Raw genomic sequence first — 12,554 nt, 5'->3', positions numbered from 1 at the left:
AGAAACAGATATATTTTATATGAATCTTAAACAGTTCAAACACACTTGGTAATGTATGTTTGAAAATGATTTACTCATATTAAATTCTGTTGCCTTGTATTAAGATTATTATTTCAATGACATTAGCTTTCGTTTTAAGATTTATATTTACTTTATTTTGACTTTGTTGTTTCGACTTCTGTTCCTGTATGATTTTTATATTTTTTATGTTTCTTATATTTATGTCGTTAAATTGTCTTTATCCTCATAAATTTATAAATACCCTGGGTATATATTTGTAATTTTGTATTAAGTAATTAATATTGTAGTCACAAGTGAACATTCTAATTGGGTTATCCTATAAGTTCACATCTTGAAATAAGTAAGCAAATAAATAAATACATAAATTGAGAGGATACTGAGCGTAAATTCAATCTGTCTTATTTTGAAGATATCAGATCAGCATTAACAATGAAAGTATGGATACAGAAAACAAATATAAAATACTCAATGATTTAAAAACCGTCAGCTTAGCAAAGGAAACAATAATATATATGAAAACAAACATAAATTTCGCCAAAATTCAAACACGAGATCAGAAAATTATAGTAATAAAGTTGTTACAGAAAATTGACATTTTCTCTTTTCAGAAACATCAATTCAATTTCAGCAATAAAATAGTTATTGAACCTAATATAAATTCGGTCTTATTTGAAAGTTATTAGCCCAATGGTTTGAATAAAAAATTGAATTACAGACATTCTCTTATTTCGAAGATTTCACCACAGAAACTGCAATAATAAAGTGAGTACTACTGAAAACACAAATTATATCCCTTTCAAAAACACCAGAGCAGCAATTGGAATAATAAAATGTATGTTGAGAAAAAATGCAAATTGTATGTCATTTCAAATTCATCAGCTCAGAAATTTAACACTGAAACTAATAATGAGGGCAAACATAAGTTCAATCTTATTTACAAGATATTAGCGCAGAATTTTCAATAATAAAATGGGTACTGAAAACAAATATACTTTCTGTTTCGTTCGAAAGATATCAGTGCAGCAATTGCAACAACAAAATAGGTGATGAAAACATACATAATTTCTTCTCGTTCCAAGGACATCAGAGGAGCAATGTCAACAATAAAATGGATATTGAGGTTAAACACAAGTTCATTATTATCTCCAAGATATAAGCGCAGCATTTGCGACAATAAAATGGGTATCCGAAAACAAATATATTTTCTCTTTCGTTCTAAAGATATCAGCTTAACAATTGCAATAATAAACTGGATACTCAAAACAAATAAACATTAACGATCATAATATTCTATATCACTTTAGCTTGGCGTTCCTCTAACCTGAAAGTCCCATCGAAAAATCTGAAATATAAAATATCCTCTAATGTACGATGGCAATAGTCAAGAATAAGGAGAAAAATGGAGGCTATAAAAGGATGCACTTACCAGATTAGAAGCCAGAAGAGAAGTGTATACCTCCATTCTTGCGGGAATCTCGTCTTCCCATGAGAAAAGAAGGCTGTACCTGAAATCAAAGATTCGTTCATTACTTTCGAGGCACAACAGTCGGCGATGTCATCAACTTAAACTGCTTCAGGAGGGTTCACTTCCATTGCGCTTTGGTTGATGGTCTTTAATCTGGTTTACTTTCATCACGAGCGTCTTTTGTCGGTCTATTTACCTTTTCCCTCTTTCAATATTCCCGCAATTCATCAGTCCATACTTGCAGGCAACAATGGGTTCAAACATTTCTCATACGAATGTAGTTACTTTGTAACTCTTGTTTGTACAGCATTAGCGTGGAAGATACAGAAGACATATCCGGGTTCGATGGCCGGAAGAAGTCTCTTTCTTTGTGTTTGTCCTATGATGTTCAGATGGAGACCACGTTTATTAACCACTTTTCAATAAACAGTGAGGGTTTAACCCTGTGTCGTGGCGTCATCGTCTAAGACATCCTGCCTAGCACTCATATTACGGAATGCGCGCTGGTTCGAGTCCTCATGGGAAAGAAATTTTCTCGTGAAATTTCGTCCAGTGTATGGATCGGTGCCCATCTAGCATCGTGATGCATTTGGGAGCTACGATAGGTAGTGAATCTGGTTACGAAAACCATCTATAACGGCTGAGAGAATCATCGTGCTAACCACACGATACCTTTGTTCTGGTTGGAAGATCGTTCACCTCTGCGGAAGCATGTGGGCATGAGGGCAACAGTGTGCTGGTCGGTCTTGGCTCTTAATCAGTAATTGCGCCGCGTATCTCTCAGATTCTAACCCTGGAGCGGACGCGCGTTTTTGTGTACACCAGCAAGCGCGTGGCGCACTTTATGCTCTTGCGGGAATTACTGTGTTTTATGGTCAAAATCAGTCTACACACAGCTGCAACCTTAGGATTAATTATCACCGAATGAATTATTACATTATACAATCTTATATCTTATATGCACTATATCGTCGCTGTGCCTCCAAAAGTCCTATGTGTGTTTTTTTTTTAAATTTTGCAGGACAAAGAAGGAATCATTATCATATTTAATTCCCTTCATTTTGGAAGCTATTTTCGATATAATTCGATCAATTTACTTGCAATAATTTAAATTATACCGAAAGTAGTATTTAAAATCAAAGAAATTAAAAGTGGCAATGCTTTTTTCTCTGTCCTGCAAAATGTTTTTAAAAACACACAGCGAATTTTGGAGGTAGGGGAGACTGTTGTCATCATCATCATCATCATCATCATCTGTGGCATTACAGCCCTTGTAGGACTAAAGCCTGCCTAACAAGTGAAGCCCAATCATTCCTGTCCCGGGCACGCCTCCTCCACGTTCGGATCCCCAGCTCCTTCATATCCTCCTCCACATCTTTCATCCATGTCTTTCTAGGTCTCCCTGTGCATCTTCTTCCTCCTGGATTTCCTCTATATATCCTGTGTAGTAACGAGTTCTCTTCTCTTCTTTCCACATGTCCCAGCCATTTTAATCTTGAGCTTTTTATTTCCCCCAATATTGAAGGTTTACCATACAACTCATACAACTCGCTATTGTATCGCAATCTCCATTCTCCGTTTACTAATTTTGGTCCATATATTCTCCTTAAAATTTTTCTCTCCCAAATAGCGATTCTATTTTCGTCTTCCTTAAGCATAGACCAGGTTTCCGATGCATAGGTGACAATTGGTCTCAACACAGTTCTGTATATCTTTATTTTTCCTGCCTTCGAAGGGTGTCTAGATCTCATTAATTGGAGAAGTGCCCAATAACATCTATTCCCTTCTTTCAATCTCTCTTTTATCTCCGCAGAGGTATTATTGTCTTCAGTAATTATTGATCCAAGATATTTAAAATTCGTAACTCTTTCAAAATTATAATCTCCAATTGTTATGTCTTTTGAGTTTCCCCATTTATTTTTATTTCTAGTTGCTACCATATATTTAGTTTTCCTTTGATTAACGCTTAGCCCTAATTTCTCCCCTTCTTCGACTAACTGGAGTAGAGTTCTCTGTAGGTCTACTGTAGATCTAATTATTATTACCACATCGTCAGCACAGGCTAGAATTTGAACCATTCTATTATATATTGTACCACCAGGGTTTATATCCAAGTTTCTAACCACTCTTTCCAACGCAATATTAAACAATATTGTAGATAGTTGATCACCTTGTTTAACACCTTTTTCTATTTTGAATTCTTCAGCTATTTCATTTTGAATGACTACTCTTCCTTTGTTGTGCTTTAAAGTCATCTGGGTTAATCTTATCAGTTTACGTGGTACATAATAATCAATGAGAATTTCTATTAGTGAGTTCCTGTCAATACTATCATACGCTTCCTTAAAGTCAACAAATAGTAGATGGAGATCAGTGTTATACTCGTAACACTTCTCTAATATAGTTCTTAGTACAAATATGTGATCTGTTGTGGATTTTCCTTTTACAAAGCCTCTTTGATATTCACCCACTATGTTTTCCAATATTTTGTTCATTCTAGTAGCTATCAGTTTAGATACTACCTTATATACAATATCTAGCAGGGCTATTCCTCTATAGTTGGCACAGATAGTTTTATCACCCTTTTTGTGTATGGGACAGAAAATAGACGTTCTCCAATCCTCCGGTATATTCTCCTTCCTCCAGGTATTTTGTACCAACCTAACAATATTAAGTTTTAATTTCTCTTCTCCATATTTAATCAACTCGGCTGTAATGCCATCTTCTCCGGGGGTTTTATTATTCTTGAGGGTATCAATCATTGACAGCACTTCATCCTTTCCTGGTAGAAACTGTTGCTCTCCTTCATATCCAGATGTTATCGGTACTTCAACATATGCCTCTACATCTCTTTTTTTTTTAGAGATTGCTAAAGTGTTCTGTCCATCTTTCTAAGATCCCGTCTTTGTCACCTATTAATTTTCCTTCCTCGTCCTGACAAAAGTCCACTCTTGGTTTAAAACCTTTCTTAAAATACTTAACTCTAGCATAACATTCTCTTGTTCCTTCTCTTTCTCCTTCATTTAAATCATTCATCAGCTCCCCAAAATATTCTCGTTTCTTCCTTCTACATACACTTTTGGCCTCTTTCCTCTTTTCTTTATAGACATCTGCACTAGCCCTTGTCTTCTTTCGAGCCAATTTAACCTTGCAATATTCCTTTCTCCAATTTTAATTTTACATTCCTCATCAAACCATTCCCTTTCCTCAGTCCTTTCCTTTTTTCCCAGTACTTCATTTGCGGGGAGACTGTTGTACCTTTAGCATAGTGTACCTTTGAACATGTTATGTTTTTTTTTGTTACTACCTAGAGGATTCAAACGGAAGTAGATTGTAAAGAAAGCCGCTAAGTAGCTCTGGTCATAGTTTCGGTTTGATTTATTGCGAAGTGTGAGTTCTGTGAACAAAATAATTTTTTTTAGTACCGGTACCAAAAGTAAACATTTCGTTCATTGATATATGTTTTCTAACACAAAACCAGATCGTATTTGTTAAAATCCATCAAATATAATACGTTCTCTATCATCTGGTGAGTAATAACATATTTTAATTTCCATGATTTATTCGAATGTCTAGTTTTGGGAGCCATATGTGTTTAAACGTGCACTCTCTTGTACCTTTGAACACAAAACATATTGTATCATGGAACATGTTCCAAGGTACACAATACTATTGGTTTTTGTCTTTCTTTTATTTTAAAACCATGTCACGAAGTAAGTCTGGAGTTAAGAGGACCCCAATTGATCCGGATGCCTTGAAGAAAGCTGTTGAAGCAGTTATTGCTTCTCCAGAAAATGAAATCTAAATCAGAGAAGCGTGCTCTTGTTTATGATTACAAATACATTTTACATATGCTTAAATATGATTGTCAGATCTTACAGCTATATTTCCACCTATATTCCGTGTGTTCCAACTTACAAGAGGGTATGTTCCAAGGTGCATGAATCTGTTGTACCTTTGAACACATTATGTATATCTTCATTTTATTTTTTCCATCCTTAATAGATGTGTAGAACAAGAAAACACATACATGAAGTTGTAAAGGAATCTTCAATAATTATTTCAAGCATTTTTTCATTTAAAAAATTTCATTTCCCAAAATTAAAAAAAAATCAAATGTGAAAAATGTTTAAAGGTACAACAGTCTCCCCTACAGAGACGATATCGAGTTACAAACTATATAGAGTTTCCATTAGTCACTGGTACATGCACCGAACAAGTCAATTTTGTGTACATCTCAGAGAGATATTCAATATTGTACACGGTTTCTTGAGTCTACATCCCACACACACCGGTCTCTCTTCTTATTAACGTACTCTTCAATTAACGTTCCTTTCGCTCACATGTCCATAGATATTTTCGCTAACTCACGAGGTTAAACGCCGGATTCATAATAGAAGATCCCGAGTTGGAGACCTATCTACTTTGTAGTTTTTAATTATTTCTCCCTTTATCAAGATTTTCTACATTAATAGTAGCAGCAGTAGTAGTGGATTTCATTTTGCCTCAGTTCCTCTATCGGTAAAGCAATTATACGACACTGGTTCTAAATTTATTTTCTCCTCCGGCTGAGACCATGCTAAGAATTCTATTCATATTTAAAATCCATCATTCATGGCCGGGTTTGAATCCACAGAACTGAGATCCAATGCTTGGCGTAATATCCTCTACAAGGACAATTCTACATAAAAATGGTCGCTGTCATTTTATTAATAGACCATGTAATATCACAGTATATTTAAAATAGGACTGGGCTTTATTCAGGCATAAACTAATTTCTAAGAACACGCCATAATGGTGAGTATAGCTAAAGTGTTGTCGCTTCGCAACGTGATTTACACTGCATGTTCCATATTCTGAATTTTGTCTAATTTCCTACACGTCTTGTAAAACTATCGCAGCAAACACATCCAAGTCAAGGAGCGACTTAAGCCTTGGTTTTTCTGAACCGACGCATGCGATGTGCGAGGTGCGAGGCCCGCCTAGCACAAATCCGGACTACACGATAGATAGTGAGTGGTTTCTACGGCTGCGAGGTGCACAGACCTCGCATCTCGCAGTTATAGAAACCACTCACTATCCCTCGAGTCCGGATTTGTGCGAGGTGGATCTCGCACCTCGCATGTCGCAGCGTCGGTTCAGAAATATCAAGGTTTCAGCGTCATCTTGCCACGATGTTTTTGTTTTGAATATTGCTCGATTATGCAGCAATGTTACCAAATCAGTAGACAACATATTTGTCTATTCCTTAAATCCTAATACATCTCATTGGCAATATCGTGGAAGATAAAGAAAAACGATGTAATAGACCAAAGCCCTCATAAACAAAATTGTATTATTATTTTTCTGTAAACTTACTCCTTAACAAAGTTAGAGGACTTTTAAATCGTTCGTGAATTTTGAATAACACTATATATTAATGCAGAAAAAGTATTAAAGAGAAGGCATAGAAAATGTGTTACTTTATAATGTCATACTTATTGAAAACACGATTTTTTTATCAAAATCTCTAAGTGTATTTTCCTTGGCTTTCCCAACACATTCATCATATCGCAGTATGTGAAATAACAAGGTACCGGTAGTGTAATGTTATTTTGTATTCTACTGTAGCACTAAATTTTCAACGATGTAATTATGAAACTTTATGATTAAGATTCTGCTCACAAACAAGCAATTACTACAGTAGGTAGGAGAATGCACAAAGCAAGAACGTATTTTCGTGAGATCTTAAACTTCAGAAGGAATAATTATTAAGTGGAAAGAACAGTTTATTCTGGTATTGCAGTGCCTGTCAGTAACAATAAGAAATAAACCTACAGAAACACACAGAGTTAGACGAAACTGAGAAATATTTGTCACATATTCTGACATCAGTCAGAGTCTATTTTCGTAGGAGAAAAATATCAATTTGTTCAAAGAAAATTGGATTACAAGTTCCTGGAATAACTGCATTGTAAATGCTTTTCAGCGAACTTGCTCCAAATTAAATAAGATGGGTTATCTAGAAAACAACAGCCTTACATATTCTAATACCCTGCGTTTGTATACAAAGAGATGTTGCTAGCGAGTAGAGACGTAAAAGGAATTCCGCTACAGAATTTTAACGCTTTGTACGGTATCATGAAGTATATTAACAAACAAAACAAGATGGAAAACAGATATCTGCTATGTCTATACAATTAATCCATCGTAACCAACAAACTTTTAATTTTGTCCCCAGAAATAGCGTAACGTGATTCATGTCATATAATATGCAATAATTAAATTGTAATAGGTTCACTCGAAGTTTCCCCACTTCCTTACGAAGGGACGCTGCCCTCTCCGTTGATATACTGTATGTTGAGGTATTGACCGTCTTATAGTGTGTGACCAAGGGACGAGCCATATCGGAAGCCGGTCAGTACTCCAGATTTTTTTGTCAGCTGTTTGCGGTTAAATTACAGACCTACAAACTTTCACGATTCAGGGTCACTTTTCCGAATTCAGTATTTCGAATGTTTATTTTTCGGAATATATTAGAAAATCAATAATTGAAGAATTATATACATTTTCTAATAATTATTTAACGTAAATAATTATTAATACACCTTTATTATTAGGGAGAACATAACCTTTAAAAGCTGTTGCTATTGTTAGGAATAAAATAATTACACCTACTGATCAGGTATGTAAGAATTTATATGAGCCATAGTATATTCCTCGTCCAATGTTTTTTTTCCCGAAATGCAAAAAATCCGAAACCAAATTTCCGAATACAGCTTTCCGAATACAATTTTATTATTCTGAAACCAAATTTTCATATAGTTGGTTGGTTAGATTTTGGGCTTTTCTCATCAAGAATAAGCTTTATCCCATAGACCATTGGAATCAACATGATGCAACAATGCGTAACGAGCACCAGACGAACAACATAAGTGAAGCTTTCCACAATCGCTTTCAATTGGTTGTTGGTAAACACAATTCCAAATTATACACTGTTTTTTTCCAGACAGAGAAAAGAGACACCGATACCATGATTCGAAAATTTCTTTAGGCTCGTGCTTTACGATGGAAGCAAAAAAAAAAAAAAAAAAAAAAAAAGAGTTGGGGGAATCTATAGGCGAAGATTGCGGGAATTGTAGCATAGTACCAAATGTACAAAGTCCATAAGAGGCGCACGGACTACTTTCGGACACTGACATCAGTTACCCCGTAAAGACATTTATGCAATTACATGTCTGAAATATATCTTTTGCATTCTGTAAAAATTGTCATATTTTCTGAAATAAATCTTTTGTATTCTGTAAAAATTGTTATTATATTTCCGAAATAATATTCGGAACTGAAAATAATAGCAATCGGAAAAATTGATTTTGGAAAATCGTATTCGGAAAAATGGAATTCGTAACTGAAAATAATAGCATTCGAAAAAATTACTTCGGAAAATCGTATTCGAAAAAATGGAATTCGGAACTCAAAATAATAGCATTCGAAAAAATTTACTTAGGAAAATCGTATTCGAAAAACTGGAATTCGGATCTTAAAATAATAGCATTCGAAAAAATTAACTTCGGAAAAATGGAATTTGGAATTAAATCGCTTTCGGAACTTTGGCATTCGGAATAATGTTTTAGGAAAAATAGGTCCCTACCAACTTTCACACATAATGTGCAAGTCATTCGCAATTCAAATTTCAAAATTCAAAACTTAAATTCAAATTTATTAAAAATTTTCTTTTTAAACATTACGATTCAAAGTAAAGTTACCCGAAATGAGCATATCGTCGTTGTTCCTGCAATAACTCCTATGTGACATATTGATCGATTTTCAGATTTTTGCTCTATTAAATGACTTAAATAATGAAATCTCCTATACTGTATGTAGTTAAATTTCTTTCTTTCGAAAATGTAAGAATTCACATTCTCCTATGTATGGCTGCCATAGGATGAATAAAAGTGTTTTTTTTTCTTCCTACTGAAAAATTTTATATTTTTTACATAGGAGTTATTGCAGGAACAACGACGATGTAGGCTACTCGTGCTCCGGTACAGTCCAGTAGAGCAAAAGTTAGAACTGACTCAAATTTTATACAGACATCAATAATTAGATAAGGTCAGCTTCGTGGTCTAATGGTCAGAGCTTCTGGCTACAGTGCATGAGGTCCCGGGCTTGATTCCCGATTAGAGCACAGGAACGTTTCCTTGAAGGGAATTATTCTGTGTTCGTACATGGTCTGGAAGTTAGGCTAAGTTTAGATTTAAGACCTCTCCTGGCGCCACATAACTCTGGTCATCCTATCATATTATGGGATTATGTAACTCCGTGTTCCAGGCGCCCCAACCTCAGGAATGGGTAAGATCTAAGCCACTGCCAGTAGAGAAGGCCAAATATGTCGTTAGAAGAAAATAATATTTACATAATAATAATATTAGAATAATAGTGACGTAAAATAATAGTAATAATAATAATAATAATAATAATAATAATAATAATAATAATATTCTTCGTATGTATTTATTTACACTGCAAGTGGGCAAGCACCCGGTGGCAGTGGTATACACAATATAAACAATACACAAAAAAATGATAAGCAATACACAATAAATTTACAATACACAATACAATTATACAATACACAATACAATTTTATACACAATACAATAAGAATACACAATATAATTTAACACAATAATAATAAAACATAAATAAAATACCTAATTTTACATTACAACCTACATAATTATGTATAGGCCCTACATAACTTTCAATAGTCTTTCACTTTATTCTCATCTCACTCACTGTAGTGGCACTATGACGCATCTCACTGACACTTTAGCACACATTTCACTGACACTCTGTAACACATTTCACTGACACTATAGAACACATTTCATTGACGCTATAAATTATCACTGATCGGAACTATTCACTGCACTGTAAAACCATAACTCCACTGACTCACCTCGCTTCACTGATACAACAGTTCAAATAAGTCAAATAATTACACCCTTATGCATACTGTACTTATAAACAGAACTACATTTAAACTAAACATTGCTAGTCTAAGGCCCTTTTACACGCTATTTTTAAATAATTTACAATTCAAACCAAGGAAGTAACTCGTCAGGTTAAATAAATACATGTCACCTTAAAAAATTAAATGTTAAATGTCACCTTAATTTTAATTTGCACTTGATACACAACTTTTTAAATTATTCTTGAAACTCCTTAAGGAAGGACAGCCCTCAAAGACCGCTGCAGGTAGGTCATTCCAATCATTTATAGTTCTATTTAAAAATGAGAATTTACCTACATCCGGTTTCTGTTTCCTACATTTGATTTTAAAATCATGATCGTTCCTACCATAGTACGTTGGCTTTTCTAATCGAGCCGTTATGTCTACCCATGCTTTCTGACCTAGATGTGCTCTATACAATGATGTTATTCTAGTTTTCCTACGTCTGTTTTCCAAAGTTTCCCATTTAAGTTCTTTTATCGTATCGTTTCCATCTTCTCTTTTACCTTTAACAAATTTAGCTGCCCTATACTGGATTCTTTCTAAGGAATTTATCTGATATATTGTATAGGGATCCCAACATGTAGTTCCGCATTCCATTAACGGTCGCACTAACGTTATATATGCTATTTCCCTCGATTTGGGGCTAGCCTTTCTCAAGATTCTCATAATAAAGTGAAGTGCCCTCCATGCTTTACCCGTAACATTATCAACATGCTCTCCTCAAGAAAGTTTGGAGTTTAAATACACTTCTAGGTATTTACAACATTGTACTTGCGGAATTACAACACCACTGAATTCGCAATTAAGACTAGTTTCCTCTCGGGTTTTACAAAATGTTATAGATTTACTTTTAGAACCATTTATTTTCATCCTATGCATTAACGCCCAGTTATAAATTTTATTCAAGTCTGTTTGAATAGCATCTACATCTGAATTATTTTTAATCTTTCTATAGATAATGCAGTCATCTGCAAATAGCCTCACATTTGATGTAATATACTGGCATAGGTCATTTACGTATATTATAAAGACTAATGGACCCAGAACGCTGCCCTGTGGCACCCCTGAACTTATATTCCCAATTTCCGATATTTCATGACCTACTCTAACTCTCTGGGTTCTACCTTTTAAGAATTCTTGGATCCATAGCACCACTCTTTTATCTATTCCTAGCCTACTTAATTTATCTATTAATATGTCATGTGGCACCAAATCAAATGCTAGAGAATAATAATAATAATAATAATAATAATAATAATAATAATAATAATAATAATAGTAATAACAACAACAATGTTGATAAACTAGATATAAAACAATAATTATGTAACATTGTAAAATTCCATTGCAGAACGAAAAGTTAAATTTGTTCGTATCAAATTTTTGCTAATTTAAAGGACAAAACTAAAATGTTGTTAATGTTGTGTTTTATTTAACGACGCTCGCAACTGCAGAGGTTATATCAGCGTCGCCAGATGTGCCGGAATTTTGTCCCGCAGGAGTTTTTACATGCCAGTAAATCTACTGACATGAGCCTGTCGCATTTAAGCACACTTAAATATCATCTACCTGGCCCGGGATCGAACCCTCAACCTTGGGGACAAAACTAAAATGTTTTCAATAAATTATTATCATAATACAATGCTCTTTTAAATTGGCTGAGCATATTGGGAATTAAATCAATGATCTTTTCAAAACACGCTATAAAATGTTTCATATAAAACAATTAATGTCCTCAGACATTTGTTGTTTTATTTTTAAAGTTCAATATTATTCTCCATTTCAAAACAAAATCACTGACATGAGGTAAAATGTTGAAAAAATTCTGCAGGTTACAGTTAAGGTACAAATGCAGGTATATTATACTATACTTTGGGTCTCTGCACATACATCTTAAATCAAAATCATGTATGAAGTATGATATAGCATACTACATGTATACTCTCTGGACTCATGAGGATAGTACACCATTTCTTATTGACTGTCCATTTCACATGCTCCATTCTCCTTTATATCCACATTTAAAAAGCTTCTAGTCGTTTCTCTTCACTTCGTCGTAATGTCCATGTT

The 12,554-nt window shown here is 34.3% G+C and overlaps 1 protein-coding gene across 3 annotated transcripts in view; it reads left to right on the top strand.

The window, feature by feature from the left end:
- The window catches only part of Shaw (Shaker cognate w), a 185,122-nt gene that overhangs the window by 26,198 nt on the left and 146,370 nt on the right, over positions 1-12,554 (top strand). The gene's annotated exons all lie outside the window — the stretch shown is intronic.

This window comes from Periplaneta americana, chromosome 13 (assembly GCF_040183065.1).
Source record: "Periplaneta americana isolate PAMFEO1 chromosome 13, P.americana_PAMFEO1_priV1, whole genome shotgun sequence".
NCBI classification, from domain to species: Eukaryota; Metazoa; Arthropoda; class Insecta; order Blattodea; family Blattidae; genus Periplaneta; species Periplaneta americana.
This window is presented reverse-complemented; position numbering and strand designations above follow the sequence as displayed.